This window comes from Mastomys coucha, unplaced genomic scaffold (assembly GCF_008632895.1).
Source record: "Mastomys coucha isolate ucsf_1 unplaced genomic scaffold, UCSF_Mcou_1 pScaffold22, whole genome shotgun sequence".
Taxonomy (NCBI): Eukaryota; Metazoa; Chordata; class Mammalia; order Rodentia; family Muridae; genus Mastomys; species Mastomys coucha.
In genome coordinates, this window is record NW_022196905.1 from 207,594,384 (window position 1) to 207,611,265 (window position 16,882).

At 38.5% G+C, this 16,882-nt stretch overlaps 1 protein-coding gene across 5 annotated transcripts in view; it reads right to left on the bottom strand.

Annotated features, from left to right (window-relative positions):
* Csgalnact1 (chondroitin sulfate N-acetylgalactosaminyltransferase 1) overlaps positions 1-16,882 on the bottom strand; it is a 336,666-nt gene that overhangs the window by 235,306 nt on the left and 84,478 nt on the right. Inside the window, exon 3 of one of the 5 annotated variants that reach the window (XM_031339999.1) lies at positions 5,920-6,055. The exons of 3 other annotated variants lie outside the window; for them this stretch is intronic. The gene's annotated coding sequence lies outside the window, so the exon portion shown is untranslated. Of the gene's footprint in view, positions 1-5,909; positions 6,056-16,882 lie in introns of all 5 variants that reach the window. One more of the 5 variants, XM_031339997.1, reaches the window with a different exon arrangement.

Consider the following 16,882-nt stretch of genomic DNA (forward strand, 5'->3'; position numbering starts at 1 on the left):
ACAACTTTTATAGTACTCATTTTTATTGTTATAATATTTTATAAATTTTAAAGAATATGACAAAAAAGGTATTGTAGGTATCGAGGGGGTCTCTGGGAGGAGTTGGGATACAAGGAAAACAAGAATGTGATTTAATTCTATTTACTTAAAATATGTTTTTAAATGTTAACAAATTCAGATAAATTGAAATCATGTAACTTTTCTCATCATATTGCCATCAAACTTAAAAAAAAGACAAGGTAGGTTGTTAAAAGCACTAAATCATTATAGGTTGAGATATGTAGTTTAGAGATTCAGAATCATGCACAATTAAAGGCTTTTCAACTTATTTTCTAAATATACAACACTCTACCAGCTTATCTAAGCATATGTAATAGCATATGTAATATGTTTGCATCATATTGATCTTTAACTTAATATCCAAAAATATAGAAATGTTAGAAAAAATATTCACTTCTTCCATATAAAATAAATTTGTAAAGTATATCACCTATTGATTCTACTTCATTAATAGCTAGCAAATAATTTTCTCCAATATATATAAGTCTCAATAGTAAGAAGAAATGAGAGTCTCAATAGTAAGAAGAAATGAGAGTTTAAATTTATAAGTAATCTAAAAACATAAAGTTCCAAGTTTTAGATGTTAGGAATGTAAATCTTTGGTATTAAGTATGAATTGATAATGCATTCATTGTTAAAGTATTCAAACCTCCACAAATGTTCATGTAGGGAAATAAGTCAATAACAGAAATAGGTTGTGAAAGATGAGCAAGGATCTAAAAAAGAAGATAAATTTTAACTATTCTATAAATCCTAATGATGTCTATTAAGTATCAGAACAACAAAAAAGCTTCACAATCTTATTGCATTGTTATTGTAAAACAAACAAACAAACAACCCCTCTGAACTTCCCTTTATAGTTCAGCAACAAGCAACTTAAAATATCTTATTAAAGAAATTATCCCATTTTAATTAAATAAAATAAAAGCCTAGTAATAAATACCACAAAAGTTATGAAAAAATTTATGAATCAGATTGTAAACAGTGCTGAGGTATATAAAGAAGGCCATTGGCTTAGCGAGATTTTGTGTTCAGCTGTTCATAAAGGAAAATTCAACCTTTAATCATTGTTTGAAATAACTGCTCTTATGTTAAATGAATACTAGGGGAGAACAATTATGATTGCAACAGTTCTGACCCAACTCAAGGCCTTTGGGTTTCCTTGAGCTTTTGAATTTACTCTGTGACTTTACATTCTTTTCATGTGACTTAATCTTCATCCCATATAGCATAAGCATTATGAACAGAAGCAAGGTGAAGAGATTTTTGCAAGATCCTGTTCTGTTGAACAAAAGAATAGCAGATATTCACACCTACTGTAAATTAAAAACATTAAATATTAACTCATATATATTATGTAAATATTTTCCCCCATTCTATAAATTCTTCAAGTTGTTAGCTCCACTGATTGTTTCACTTAGTGGGATGTACATTAGTACAACCAATATTTTGTATGAATTTTTCACAGTATATTTAAAATCCCAGGCATAGTAGAATATTGAGGTTATTAAATACCTGATTAAAAAAAAAGAAAAAGAAAGAGTAACTAACAAAACAGTAATGAACTTGTGGAACGTGCTGACTCAGAGGGGAGTACCATATTGGATTTAGAGCTGAAAAATTTATCATTGTGCTCAGAAGATAGAATATTTGAACAGGATTTCGACAGCTCAGCAGGACTTGGAGGACGGTGAAAGGAGCTATATTTAAATCATGTGAAGACACCTTGTTATCCACCCAGCGGCTCCCAAGATGTGCTCACTTCACAATCATCTGAGATCTTACAGTAGTTACAAGAGGCTTCTAACCAATGTCATGAGGTTGTGATACATGGGAGTGCATTTTTTCAAATTTGTACAACACCAACTAGTGATACAGCTGTCCCCCCAGTGGCTCAAGACAACCTGACTATTTCAAAACTTATGAGGAATCTCAGTGTTGGGGAAGATATCTTAAAAATCTGTAATCAAATAATTGTCAGGTGAGGCCTCCGATAAAATTCTTTGCAAGTCACTCTGTGGCCAGATGACCTCATGACAAAGCTTGTTGTTTATGCTTTCCCTCCCACCCCTTTCTTCTGCCCCACCTTCCATTCCCATGCCCTCCTAACCCTCCCACTCTATCTCTCCCCTTTCCCTTCATACTCTGTGTTGGACAACGCCCTCCCAGAAACGCTTCCTTCCTCCCATGGCTCTTTTCGAGCTTCCTGGATTCTACTGGTTCTCCAGGCCTAACACACAGATCTAAAGTTTTGAGTCAGGAGCCACCTATGAGACAAAGCGTGTGGCTTTTGACTTTCTGGCTCTGGGCTACCTTGCTCATTATAATTTTTTAAAATATTGTTAGTTTGGCTGTTTGTTGGTCTTGGCGGGAAGGGGCGTCAAACCCAGCCTCTAGCATGCTAGGCAAGCAAGCACTCTACACTATGCTACATCCCAGCCCCTCAAAATCTGCTTTTAAGTGCCCCGAGGCTGTTAATGCCTCAAGCTGTAGCAAACATTAATTCTCCATAGAAGACTATGTCAAGCTAGGGGGTCACAAAGGCCACAAATATCCGTGTACACAAAAGGAAGATATAGCAGAAATCCCATGGGGAAAAAAAATCCCATATCAGCTATAACTTTGGATATTGAGTCAAATACTAATCTTTTAGTTAGTATACAAAGAACCTAACTGTGACATTTTCATATCTGTGCATCTTAGTGATTCGCTCTTCTTTGCCTCCTTCAGTTCTGTCTCTATTCCCCCATCAACCTCTCCTGACAGGAACCTTCTTCCCTCTGCTTATTGTCGAAGGTATGCTATTATCCTCTCTTGTTCCCCTTTATGTCTTCTTCCTCTTTCATAGACACTACTTCCACATCATGTATTTTCCACATATGAGAGAAAACACAGTATTTGTCTTTCCGAGCCTTTCTTACTTTAATATACTGATCTCTAATTTTTCTCATTCTCCATAAATGGCATGAGTCCATTTATAATAATATTCCACTATGCGTATACATGTCACACATATTTTCTTTTTCAATTCACCTATTGATGGACACCGAGGCTTGGTCCATGTGTCAGTTATCATGCACAGTGCAACAACAAACACAGACTCGCAAGGACCTCTGTGGAGTGCTGAGTCAGACTCCTTTTGCTATACATTCCAGAGTGGTATGTGTGAATCATGCAGTAAGTCTGGTTTTCAGGATTTATCAGTTTGCACTTGTTTACAGAAGTAAACTTGGAATTTTCAAAATGAATATGGGGAAAGGAAAGTTTTCAAAATTACACAAGTATTTCAAATAGCTGCAAGATCTAAAATAAAAGCATGTGAATTCATGGACACTTGAGATGTGATGGATGTGTGGTTCTTAATAGACTCGTCACAGCTGAACAGATAATCTGGGAAATTTAGGACAGAATTGTAGAAATAATCTAAAATAAAGCAGAGAACAGCACAAATGGAGAAATGCCTGGCACAGGTTAGACACCATAGGATGTTTAAAATCAATGGATTTCAATGAAAAACAAAAACAAGACCAAAAAGCAGATCCAAGGTAATACATGAAGAAATGACAGCTGATGGAACACATCAACCCCGAGTGGTAAAGGCTAAGGCTCGGCACAATGAACTGAAACTAGGAGTGATGCCCACACCCACCATATCACAGAGAGAAATGAGTCTTTTAAGGATCCTAAAGGAAAAGATGTGTTACGTCAAAAGACATCCTAGTTGACTTCTGAAGTCAAAATCCAGTGGAAAATATATCCATTGCAGTAAAAAAACAAAAAGCAACGTCAAGCTGCTTCAGAATTATATCTTCAGAATAGGATAAAATACTGGTTTTAAAATGTGTTCAGCACTCTAGATTTTGGAGCAGTAAGTTAAAGGGACAATGCTCAGGGCTGAAGTGCTTGTACCATCAGGAAAGAGAAATTAGAACTGACCCTCTGAAGCCATAGGTTTTGTGTCTCTGGTTAAACTAACTATAAATTAAAAATATACAAAATGAAACTGTAACTCTATTGAATTGTCCACACAAGGTCTTTATAGTCATTGGCCTCTAGATAATGTAGTCTTGTCAACTATTGGTAGAGCAATTCCATCATAAAGTACTACACAGTGACTGAAATCTACAGATGCCCAAAAAGATGGTGGATGCACTTAGGTCGCATATGAAACCATTTTACATGAGGGACTTGAATATACTCATAGGTTTGATTCTCTGTGAGAGTATTCCAATTAATTTGTCAAAGATATTCAGATATTGCTGCATATGGCTCTTCATAAGCAGGTTCAATAACCCCACGTTGATGATGATATCTAGGTACTGGCTAGGTGGCCTACTACACAGCTGTGTGTATAACTGAATGGTCTTCAATTACCTTTCAACCTCAATTCTTGTTTAGTTAGAAAAGGGACAAATTGTGAGTCATTATTTATTCTGGACTGAATACAAAAACCCTTTCAAAATTCACACATTGAAACACAAACCTCAAGATTTTTTAATGTGGCCTTTAAGAGATAATTCAGCTTAGATGAAGCCCTATAAAGAAGAGGCATCTCTTTCTTATAAGAAAAGATGATGGGAGAGGAGGCTGGATCTATGTCAAGTATCAAGGCCGGACCATTTGAACATACTAGTAGCAGGAAGCCATCTTCCATCTTCACTAGTAGCTGAATAGGCCAGCGTCTTAGCTATACACTTCTTGGTCTCCAAATTGTGTTTAAGTCTGTCCATCTTTGTTACAGCAGAGATAAATAATATAATTATTATTCCCATAATAATACTTTATTTGTTGTTTTAGATTGGTTGGGATTGTTTGTCAAAGGGTCTCATACAGCCCAAGCTGGTCTGGAACTTTCTATGTGGCTAAGGTTGACATGATTTCCTCATTGACCTGCCTCTACTACACAAGTGCCATAATTACAGGTATACACCACCACTCTCAGCTCACAATATTTTTTAATAAGCTTTGTTTTAAGGTAGTAGTTGCTAAGAAAAGTCAAGAAGAGAGTCACTGAAAACCAACTTGGTCAGATTCTTCTCCCCTCTCTTCTGGATGTCCTCATTTGCTGCTTATGCCAGCAGGAGCCATTCATTCTCCTTGCCAATTGAAGCTATTACAAAGCCTTCTGCAATAAATTGGACTTCCAACAAATTGAATGTTCCCTAGTGCTAAACAATTAGTCATATAAATTCCCAGCACTTGTATCACTGTACTGGTAGTGACTCTAAAAATATTTGAACAAAATCTTCCTGGATGTTATAAATTACTATGAAAGTTTTTTTACAGCAAAATTGGATATTTGTTTTAAGGATACCTTCCCCTTTTCATAATAAGAGTCTCTCTCTCTCTCTCTCTCTCTCTCTCTCTCTCTCTCTCTCTCTCTCTCTCTCTCTCTGTCCTGTCTGTGTGTCTATCAGTCTGTCTCTGTCTCTCTCTGTCACACACACACACGCACACCCCAAGCTAAATTATGTCTTAGTGGTTTACTGAAGGTTAGCAGACTTCTGTTTTAGGTAACTTGAGGCCACCTGCTTTATATGCTGCTTAGAGAACTGTCTTCCTGGCCATGACACCAGAAGCACATGATCCTCCAGCATTACATGTCCAAAAAGGGACAGAGCTGTGCTCCTTGCCACCCAGAAAGTACCTACAAAATTCATTCTCTTGCCTGAAATGACAACAAACTATGGAAAAAGTAATAGCTCACATTTATTGAATGTTAATCAAATACTTGACTCATTCTAGCTTTGTTCAACTTCATTGACTGTTTTGACAGCTAAGTCTAGGATAAACACTGTCCCTCTACTATAAGTGGAGAAATTGAGTCATAAAGACATTATGTGATTTACCCAGTCTTACAGCTGGGGTGAAGCCAGGTGATGACTTAGGAACTGGTCAATCTGATGATCTCTGAAGTTCATCTTCCTTCCCATAATTCCATTGCATACATCTTTAAAGGACCGATTGTGATATCTCACACATTCTGTTGTGGGGCCTAAGAGAAATAGGGTATAAAGATGAGAAGGTTCAGAAGATCTAAGAGTTGTGTCTAGGTACTAGATAACCACAAGGTACAGGCCTAGCTATTAATTGTCCAACCTGCAGGCAAATTACTTAATCCTCCTAAGCCTCAATTTCTTCATCTGCAAATTGGGGATAATTATAGCCTTCCATTACAGTTGATGAGAGGAAGAAGGAGGATTTAACTGCATAATCTTTCTATAACACCATGATGCTACATCCTCCAAAAGATTATAATCTTTCAAAATTGTGGGAAAAGCAAATACTTCTCAGTTGCCAGATGGTTGGAGAGGGGTAACTCAACCCACAAAAAGAATCTCCTGGTGTCACTGGACCTAAAATGTCTGATATTCTGAATTAATTGTTATGCCAGCATACAAGATATACTAGCTATTGAAGGAAGGCCCTCCTCTTGCTCAAATTGGGCTCTATGAAGCCATAGGAATGTCTTTCCTCCTATTATACTCAGTGTCAAAGGGAATGCCACCAGAAATGAGAATTAGGAGCCCAGAGACATCAGTTTGTTATTTTCCCAGCAAAATATTCTCCCTTCTACATGTAGGATAATCACAGGGTCTTTCATAGATGTACTGCCCCACAACATAGTGCAAAGTCTTCAGCCAGGGGGCATGCACAGTTCACTCTACTAATCAAGAACTGTAGATCACTGAGTCTCATTCCATTGGCCATGTGGTGTCTGGAGAGCAGGTACAGGCTCTGTTCAGAGAATATGAATATGAGCTGCAGAGTGGAAAGTCCCTCCTAATATCTATCAGCCAGTCCAGAGCCTCAATAAAATGCTCCAAAAGTCTCCTGAGTGCTTGCCATGAAGTACCAAAAGAAAGTTGTTTATAAAGGAAAAATTCAAAGTGAAAAACTACCTAGCAGCTAAGGAATGCAGCAGTCTGATAGTATTTGTGGGAGGGCCAGGATCAAGGCTCATGCTTCAGTTAGGACTTTACAAATAGCCTTTCACATATCTCTCAGGCTGCTGCAGAGACGCTTTTAAGCCACACATAGCCTGAACTGTAAGGAGTCTAGCTGTGCTCATGCTCTGCTCTGATGTTACATGTTACATTCTCCATAAAAAATAATATGATAAACACATGAAATACTCTGTTAGCAAGAGAAACTCTATCTGACCATTACTTTCCATGAAACCAAAAGAGAGGTGCATCCTCTATTAAAAATCATGGACCTGTCACTCACAAATGACCTCATGGCTGTGACTTGGCTTTCCTCAATATTCAGTTTGGTCATCTCTGGGCCTCTGGGGTTGTGTCTCTTCATAAATCACTTAAAGATCTGCACACCATCCTAATGTTTCCAGGTCTAGTAAACTAATCGTCACTTCCCTTCCTATCTTTCCATCTGGGATTACAGGTTAGGTGTTTTGAGACTGCCCTCATAGATCAACCCTGCTTCTACTGTTATATAAAACTGACCTTCTCTCCATTCATTCTCTCAGGCCCAGCTCTTCCCTGAGATCCATCAACCCAAACAATTTGAGCATCACCTTACTGCCTTGGTGTTCTTGCTGATTTGAAAGTCAAAGCTGGCACATCAGGTGTGACACTGAGGTTAAAAGCTTATATCAGGTGTGGGGAAGGACAGGAGAAATGGCTAGATGGCCATGAAAAATGAATGGAAATCTGCAACTGATGTGGGTAAGGAGGTGATGGCCATCTACAGGACAAGACAGAGACCTGGGATAAGGGAAGCACCCAAGACTCAATGGGGGCAACTTTAGCTACTTCCATGTAGACTGATCCACTACACTGGGGATATGGAACCTGAAGAGGCAACCTCCTGTAACCAGGCAGGAACCCCAGAGGAGCGAGAGAGACACCAACTCACCCACACTTTCAACCCAAAATTTATCCTGTCTACAAGAAATGCAGGCACAGGGGAGAGAGCAGAGATTAAGGGAATGGCCAACCAATAACTGGTCCATGAGCAAGTACCAGTCCCTAGCACTATTAATGATACTGTGTTATCCTTACAGACAGGAACATGTTGTCCCCAGAGAGGCTCCACCCAGCAGCTGACTCAGACAGATCCAGACACTCACAGCCCAACAGTGGGTAGAGCTTGGGGACTCTTATAGAAGAATAGGAGGAAGGATTTTGGGCCCCTGAAGGTAATAGGAACTTCACAGGAAGACCAATGGAGTCAACTAACCTGGACCTTTGGGACTCTCAGAGTCTGAACCACCGACCAAAGAACATACAGGGCTGCACCTAGGCCTCCCCACACATATGTAACAGATGTACAGCTTGGTCTTTACGTGGATCCCAAACAACTGGAGCAGAGGCTTAGCCCCAAAAGTTGTTGCCTGTACATGGAATATGTTCTACTAGCTAGGCTGCCTTGTCTGGCCTCAGTGGGAGAGGTAAGTGCCTAGCCTTGCAGAGGTAGAGACTTGAAGTGCTAACATGGGGGAATACCCCAGGGTGCCCTATCCACTCAGAGGAGAAGGGAAGGGGACATGGGGAAAATATTGTGAGAGGAGGTTACCGGGAGGTGGGTTGTGAGTAGGATGTAAAGTAAATAAGTAAAATAAAAAGATATATAACAAAAACAAAAGCTTTACACCATTCTAAATAGTTAACAGCTAGGATTGCTCTGGACAATATTGCCTTTATAGAGAAAGCCTATTAGCAATCTCTTATTTCTCCTTCCTGATAGAAAACCTTGAGTCAGAAAGAAAAGCAGGTGCATTTGCAGGTGGCCACTGAAGTCTGTGTAATGAACATCTCTGGAGACCTTTGTTTGGTTTCTGCCCTTCAGTGACAATGGAGAACACTAGCTCCCCTTTGGCTCCATTACCATCCACTGTAAACAAATGGGCTAATGAGGCCATCAGTGTAGAGCTAGGGAGTTGCCATGCTGACCCCACCCAATTAACGTCATTCTCCCCCAACCCCCTAGAACCATGACCACTCCCAAAAATTTGGTAATCACAGAGGCAGAAAGTCTGTAGGGTTGGGCAGATCAATTGCGATAAAAGGAAAAACATTCCTGTCTACTGATGGCTGGAAAGGGAAGCAGAGAACAAAGGGATGTGCTGTCTCCTTCTGTTAAAGTGCTTGTGACTCATGGCTGCTTCCTCCACACAGCCACACCAGCATCTTAAAGAGAGTACGGCAGTCCAGAACACAGATGCTATCTTTTTTCCTATTCCCCATGACTTAAGATCAGGCCTTCGCTTACTGTATCTTATGCTTATATGCCAACCAATGCAGGCAGAGCTTCCAAGAAAGGGAAACCTTTACCTGTTGATAGTCGAGGTATAAACTGGCGCACCCAAGTGTGGAAATTAGTATAGAGCTTTCTTTAAAAAGCTAAAACTGAAACTATCATATGCCCCAGCTTACCACCGCTGGATATACATACCCAAAGGACTTTTTGGTATATATAGGTAAGACTTTTGGGACAATAGATAAGAAATGGAACCCACCAAAATGTCTACCAACACACAAATGTGTAAAAACAATGTGGTACATGTACATAGTGGAATTTTGTTCATGACATCATGGCATTCACAGAAAAATGAATGGAACTGGAAATCATTATGTTAACTAAGCCAGACTGGAGAGAACAGTTTCACACGCTTCCTCTGCTGGGGAGCTGGGCAGCCTAGAGCTTATGCTCTATAAATATGCTTATGTGTGAGTCATGAGACATGAAACTTGGGGAGGGGATCATAAAGATGGGGGAGTAATAGAATACATGTGATGTGAGAGCGGAAGGGTTATTGGGGGAACAGAGAACCAGTAGGAGAGGGGTTGGAAAACAGGAAAGGGAGGGGAGGGTAATGTAGAGGAACAAAGAATATATGCAAATGTTCTAATGAAACCCATTATTTGTATGCTAATTTTAAAAACTAGTAATGAAAAAGCTCATTTTATGCTGTAGTTTAAGGACAGGATAAGGTGTTATAAAAACCTATTTCCTTTGGGTGTTGTTTTTTTTTTTTTTTTAAATTCTCCCATCCTTAAAAATCCAAAAACAAAACATCACTGAAAATCGCTCACAAGTAAATATATTCAGAGCAAATCTTAAACTTTAAAGCAGTTGATGACAAAAAAACCCTAATTTTCCTTTCTCCCTCAAATAAGGGGTTCCTATATAGGGCTCCCTTCCAAATAGCACAGCACTCACTTCCGCAGGCTGAGGAGAGATAGCCTCTGTGCCAGGCATGTGTGACTGGGCAGGGCCACACTTCCCTAAGCTTCCAGCAGCCTGGTTTCCAGTTGTGGACAGAGGAAGGGAGAGGAGAGAACCTGCTGTTCCTATGTGAGGTGATGCTGTATTTTTACTATGTGAGAGGTTTCAGTCTTCAGGGAGAAATTTAAGGTATGAGAACTGATTAAACACAAGACACAAAGGTCCTCCCTCCCCCCCTTCTCTTCCCTCTCCCCTCCTCCTCCTTTTCCTCTTCTCCCTATTCCTTTGCTCCTCTTCCTCTTCACAGTTCCCCTCCTTCTCTGCCCTCCTTTTCCTCTTCTTTTTTCTCCTCCTCCTCCTTTTCTTCCTCCTGTTTTAATTCTTCCTCCTTTTCTCCAAGTCCCTCCTCCCCTCTAATTCTCTTCCTTCCCTTTCTCCTCCTTCTGCATCCTTCTCCTTCACCTCTCCCTCCTTCCGCATCCTTCTCCTCTTATCCCTCTGACTCTTCGCCCTCCTCTTCTTCCTAGCATGTATCAGTTCTTTCCTCCTGAACCTGATAATGGCCCTAACATAACTTCCAGACTTGAGAAGATACTGGCAATTTTAAAATAATAGGAAAATGCTACTCCATATACAGGACAAGAAATGACACTGCTCACTGTGAGGACTTTTCCAATTATCATCTCAGGGACTATTCCTGTCTGGCTAAAGAAGTCCCCAGCCAGCTGCCCGCACAATGGCTCAAACTAGTTGCTCAGAAATTAAACTATTTTCTTCCAACAGTTCTTGATACTGGTGTCTGCTCATCCCAAAAGTAAGTCCCACTGACATTTTATGTTGAAAATGTCTTTCAAAGCTATAAATCTAAGAGCAGAATGAAGAAATTACTTGTTTTATAAGATTGCTAGATAAAGAAATAGCATTTTTTACTCGGCTTCAAATCACCTTGGTAGATAAATTTGGGTATTTGTGGAAAAAAAAGGCAAATTTATTTGTAGAATATTCACCACTGAATTGAGCATTTAAAAACAAAATGGTTCTCTCATGCTTTTAATATAGTGTTTTAGCTACTTATAAGATGTGCATTTACAAACATTAGGTTTGCTTCCTGAGACAATGAACACATAGAAGAAAAACTCAAAAGAGAGGAACAAGGAAAGGCTGAGTCTCCAAGTCTCCAACATGCTCCGGCTCTGAGTGGATATTTGAACTATGGCCTAGGAGTAGAACCACACCACAGTATATCTTTATGCTATCTGAACCAAGAGGGATCCGGTAAGCTAAGAAAGCACGGCCCTTCTCCCCAGCAGACAGAGATGGTAACCAGTACTCTCATTCAAATAGTGTGTCAAATAATGCCGTGGGTTTTACATTGGGGACCATGAATAATTTTCAGGTAGAAAGAACATACCTACTGTCCAATCAAATCCAAGACTTCAACTTCCCTAGATCATAGCCCCTCCCCAGGTCAAAGTCAACAGCACCCATATTCATATTACTACATGCTAGATAGTTCCAAGTCTTTTCATTTCTCCATTTTTCACCTTTGTAGTTGAAGATTACATTTTAGATTGTGTGTGTGTGTGTGTGTGTGTGTGAGACAGCTCTTACATGGCAGTCCACATTTAGGTTATTTTAACTCTTTTCAGAGCTATTTCAAGTGTTTACCAAGTATAACTCTACAGTCTTTAAAATTCTCCCCTTGTTCCTGTGGATACCAGAAAGTGCTCGCTGCCCTCTGAGGTTCATGAAATCATATCTCCAAGCTAGAGGCAGGGAATGTAGATACCTTAGGACTCTACATTCCAAAGCCATCCTCGCTAAATGTCTGCAGCCACCAAATGGTGGTGCTAGGAATGGAGGGGGGGGGATAAGTGTCCTATCTACTGCTTTTACCTCACAGTAAGGGATTAGTACCTCAGAAAAGTTAAATAACTCATTGAAGTTCTCATGAAAAAAATTAAAATTTCTTCTACTTCTCCCTATTCTCTTCAGATACGTTAACCAATATGTCAACATGTTCTTTCCAAAGTGCGTTGATTTCTAATCTACTCTGGAATCTTATGAATGTGGTGATAGAACTTTTGATTGACATGATGAGAGAGCAGTAATAAATGACAATGGAAGACTAGCGCCTGTGATGCCTCCCTTGAGCCATGTATGATGAATATTGCAAGGGGTCAAGGCCCTTCATGGAGCACAACCAGTAAATGACAGGAAGGAAAAGGTATTTGAAACACAAAACCCAATGTCTGCCCCTTGAATGAGGAGCACTTTCAAAAAGCTGAAAAGATCATTTACTGCTTCAGCAGACAGAATGTGAAAATCATGGGCCATAAATCATGATAACTCACAGAACAGAGCATGGAATGGAAGATTATTCCATCCATATATTTTCATTACAGAAGCATTAGGCATGGGCATAAATTCAAGCATTCAATAAAACACGTGAAAAACGTATTAAATGTCTACGAGTGGTCATGAGATTTTTCTCCAACTAAATATTTAAAATGAATGTAATTAAAGTGCAGGCCAGAGCCAATGTCTCTGAAAATGAAAGTAGTTAAGTTGAACTACAGAATTTAAAATTTTCAAATATTAGAAATGGAAGCAGCAAGTACTATAAGAAAGAAAAAAGCAACTAATATATAAGCATATTAATTGACACAAGAAAAGATAGTTTTGACAAGTAGTTTCCAATTTTTATTAAAAGAAAAACAAAGATGGGAGAGTCAAAAATGTTTCCATTGACTTGTAATTTCATTTATTTATTTATGTGTGCCAAAGATCTCATGTGGGGGTCAGAGGAAAACTTGTGAGAATTGATTATATTCTTCCACAGCATGGGTTCTGGAGATCAAACTCAGGCCATCAGGCTTGGAGGCCATGATCTTATCTACTAGGCCATTGCTTACCCTCAACATCTATTTTTAAGCTTTGTAATTAACAGGAAATTGCATTTCCTCTCTCGCTTCAATGTCACCTCTTCTCTGCAATCATCCTAAGATATATTTTGGAGTCAATCATATCTCAGTTTGTTGTTCTGCTCACTCAGTCCCCATTTCAGATACACACAGTCCCGCAACACATACATTTCTAGAAAAATAAGCAAACATTTGGCATGAGTCTAATTATTTTCTGAATATACTGAAGAACTTTTTAAAAGAAAGTAAAAAAATAAGTTCAAAATTTAAATAATATAAGGGAATTTAACTGATTCATGAGTTCACAAATAAACCCAAACTCAGAGACTTAATTCTACACATCTAAATGGCTAATCTACTTGAAATAAATATAATTATTATAAATGGCTAATCTACTTGAAATAAATATAATTATTATAAGTAACCTTTGAAATGAATATCCTAGCTGAAATACTATGAAAACTCTAGTGATTAATAAATAATAATAAAATAACATTAACATAATTTATAAGCCTTCAGTAACCATGTTTAGATTTCAAAATGTCTAAAAATTATATGTATATCTATTTATTGGTTATGAAACAACTTGTGTTCAAAGAAATAAGCTAAAACAGCATTAAAACCAGCACACTGACTGAACATCTATATTATATTGATCATATTGACAACATTCTGAAAATCTCAAACAGTCTGCAAAATCTGAACAACAATCCCAACTCTGAGGGCTTCTTACAAACACATTCACAGACTCTCGGGAAATGCATTTTGATTTCTAACTACATAGCTTCAACAAAAACAGTCATTTAAGATGAACCCCTACTTTCTCAATAGCTGTTGGGGTAAATTCACAGATCCTGGGCCTACTCCAACTGTGTTGTTAGGATCACAGAAGGCAAGAAGGCTTATAATGCTAATTTAAAAAGCTTTTCCCCTTGGGTTATGGATCTTCATTGAATAATTGAATTTGGGGCAAAAGGACTCTACCACAAATACTAAAAATGTTGACAACCTCTGGGAACTTTTTGTCAAGCACAATGGAAACCATTAACCTTTTCTTTTAAAACTCATTTCTGATGTTGAACCTCCCAACAGTCGCTTAGGAGGCTGAACCTAGGGATGCTTATTCCAGCCCAAAAGTCTTCCTTCCATGTGAATTGGTCAGTTTTAATTTTGACATAATCTAGAATCACTTGGGAAGAGAGCTTCCACGAAGGATTATCCAGATCATTTGGTTTGTGGGAATATCTGTGAGGGCTTCTCTTGGTTTCTTGAGATGTGGGAAAGCAAGCCCAGTCCACTGTGGGCAGCACTATCCCCTGGCTTGAGGTCTTACATTATATAATAGTAGAAAAGACTCTTAGTGCTAGGCATACATTCATGACATAATATATGATATGACCAGCTAGCTATTTGTAGCACCTACTACTGTGAATTCCCTAAAGTGATAACATATAACCTTGGAGATAAAATAAGCCCTTTCTCCCCTAAGTTGCTTTGATGAAGTTATTTTTCATCTCGTCTCCCGCTACCTCATTTGCCTGCTCCCTGAAATCCTGCCTATGAGCAACAGGCTGCCTCTCACAAAAGACACTCTTCCTTTCCTTTCTCGATTTTCTCATCCTTGTGTGTAATCCTTTGTTTCAACCAGGCTACAAATCTATACCTACTAATGTTTTCATAATTCTGTCTTCATTACACTGTCCATGCATGCTTACCTATTCCTGAATAACCACTTCCTCTTTGAAGTTTTCAACAATAGGTCTTTCTGGCTTGTATTATTAATGGACCATTTTTAGCTGATCTCTACAATTTCCTTCACTGCCTGCTGCAGTAATAAACAGAAGAATCTCAATAAGCCTTTATTGAATTAAGGAATCTGTTATGTAATATCCTTCTTCCCCAAAATCAATCCATGCCTCTGAACAAAACAATACCATTTTAACAGGAGGTTACAGCAACCAAGTCTAAGCTTGAATATTTCACTTTCATTTATTACATTTTAAATATTAATAACAATCTGACATTAAATATATATGTGATTACATATATAGTATCTCCAAAGGCACTCAAGTCACCCTAAGCTACTCTAATGCCATCTGTGAAAAGTCACAAACCATGTCTGCTTTCAATATGGGAATCCAAGTATCCACAAACTAAAACACAGGGAAATAACTCTAAGACCAGAAGAGCTTCTGCACTACTGAAGACAAGAAAGGTAGAAAATAGAAAGCTTTTTCTCAAGCAGCTGTCATGTGCTTGAAGAAGGAAAAAAAAAAGGTAACACAAGAGACAAGAAAAGCATATGTTCTCTAAGTGTTTCTATGGTTGGTTTCTGGCTTAAAATAGACCTCGCCAGATTCCACTAGGCTCCCACTGGAGGTAGCTTTTTGGCTGCTTCAGCTAATAGTGGTAAACATGGTTGTCTTGCAGCCTGGGGGCATTGCACAGAGGACCTGGCACATTTTACAGCTGCCAGGAAAATTAAAGAGATGATGAGACCGGAATCAGCACAGAAAGTCATGAAAAAACAGCAGGATACAAATTTGCATTCAAAGAAAATGCAGATATTGAAATTATAACCCAACAACAAACCTAGGAAGAAGACACAGGCAAGGTTTGAGGGCAGACCTTAGCATGAACAGGATGGAGTCCAGGAACCAGCATGTGGGCACAGGAAAGGGAAATGATGGAGATGGTGGGTAAAGAAGACAAATATAGACAAAGATAGACCCAATGTTAGAAAAACCCAGAACTCAGGCTGTACACAACAGTTACAAAAATCTGTTTACATCCAACCAGAAGGATTTGACTCTGCCCACTTCAATCATGCAGTTAGCCATTCCCAAAGATGACTTCCTTAGGTCTATATGAGTAATTCATATGTAGCCTTTCTCACCTCTAATTACAGAGGAAATGCATGTTTATCCTAGAAAAACAAAATTCAGAAAAATACAAGTATGACCAATCATATTATGATTTAACCTCATTTCTGTTATTAATTTGTTCATCATTGTTTATTCTGAACTTCTAGGTACAGTACATTGACTGTTCTTAGCTTTTGAGGAATCACTGTGAACAAATTATAAAAAAGTTTCTGCCCCTAATAATTTATAGTCTATCAGGAGATAAAGGTGGTAAGAAATGGTAGAAATAAGTGAATATGGTAGCTTGTAAAAAGACAACAAAAACTGCAGGAAGATCAAGGGCCAGTGAGGACGGGTAGAGGCGAGGGGCAGGACTAGGCCGAGGGGTAGCATAGACTACTACAGTATTCACAGGGGCTCAAACTGAGAGCACAACATTAGCAAACTGATATCATATTTTACATCATACTTTTAATTTTTACATTTAAAATGTGATAAGCAATCCCCAAAACATTAAATATTAATTTACAGTATGATTTTTAATGACTGGAGAATTCAATTTATAAGCACACCATATCATTTAACTGTCCTGTTCTATGAGACAATTAGATTTTTCTTGTTTCTGAATATGTATGTGCATGTATATGAGCGTGTGTGTGTGTGTGTGTGTGTGTGTGTGTGTGTGTGTGTGTGTAATGAGAAAAGTAAAGATATGGGCTTGTACAGAATCAGGAACATGGTGTTAAGTATATCAATACTTTAATACACAAGTCAAGAGTTTCTCAAATGTGCTCCAATTCTCTCTCTCTCTCTCTCTCTCTCTCTCTCTCTCTCTCTCTCTCT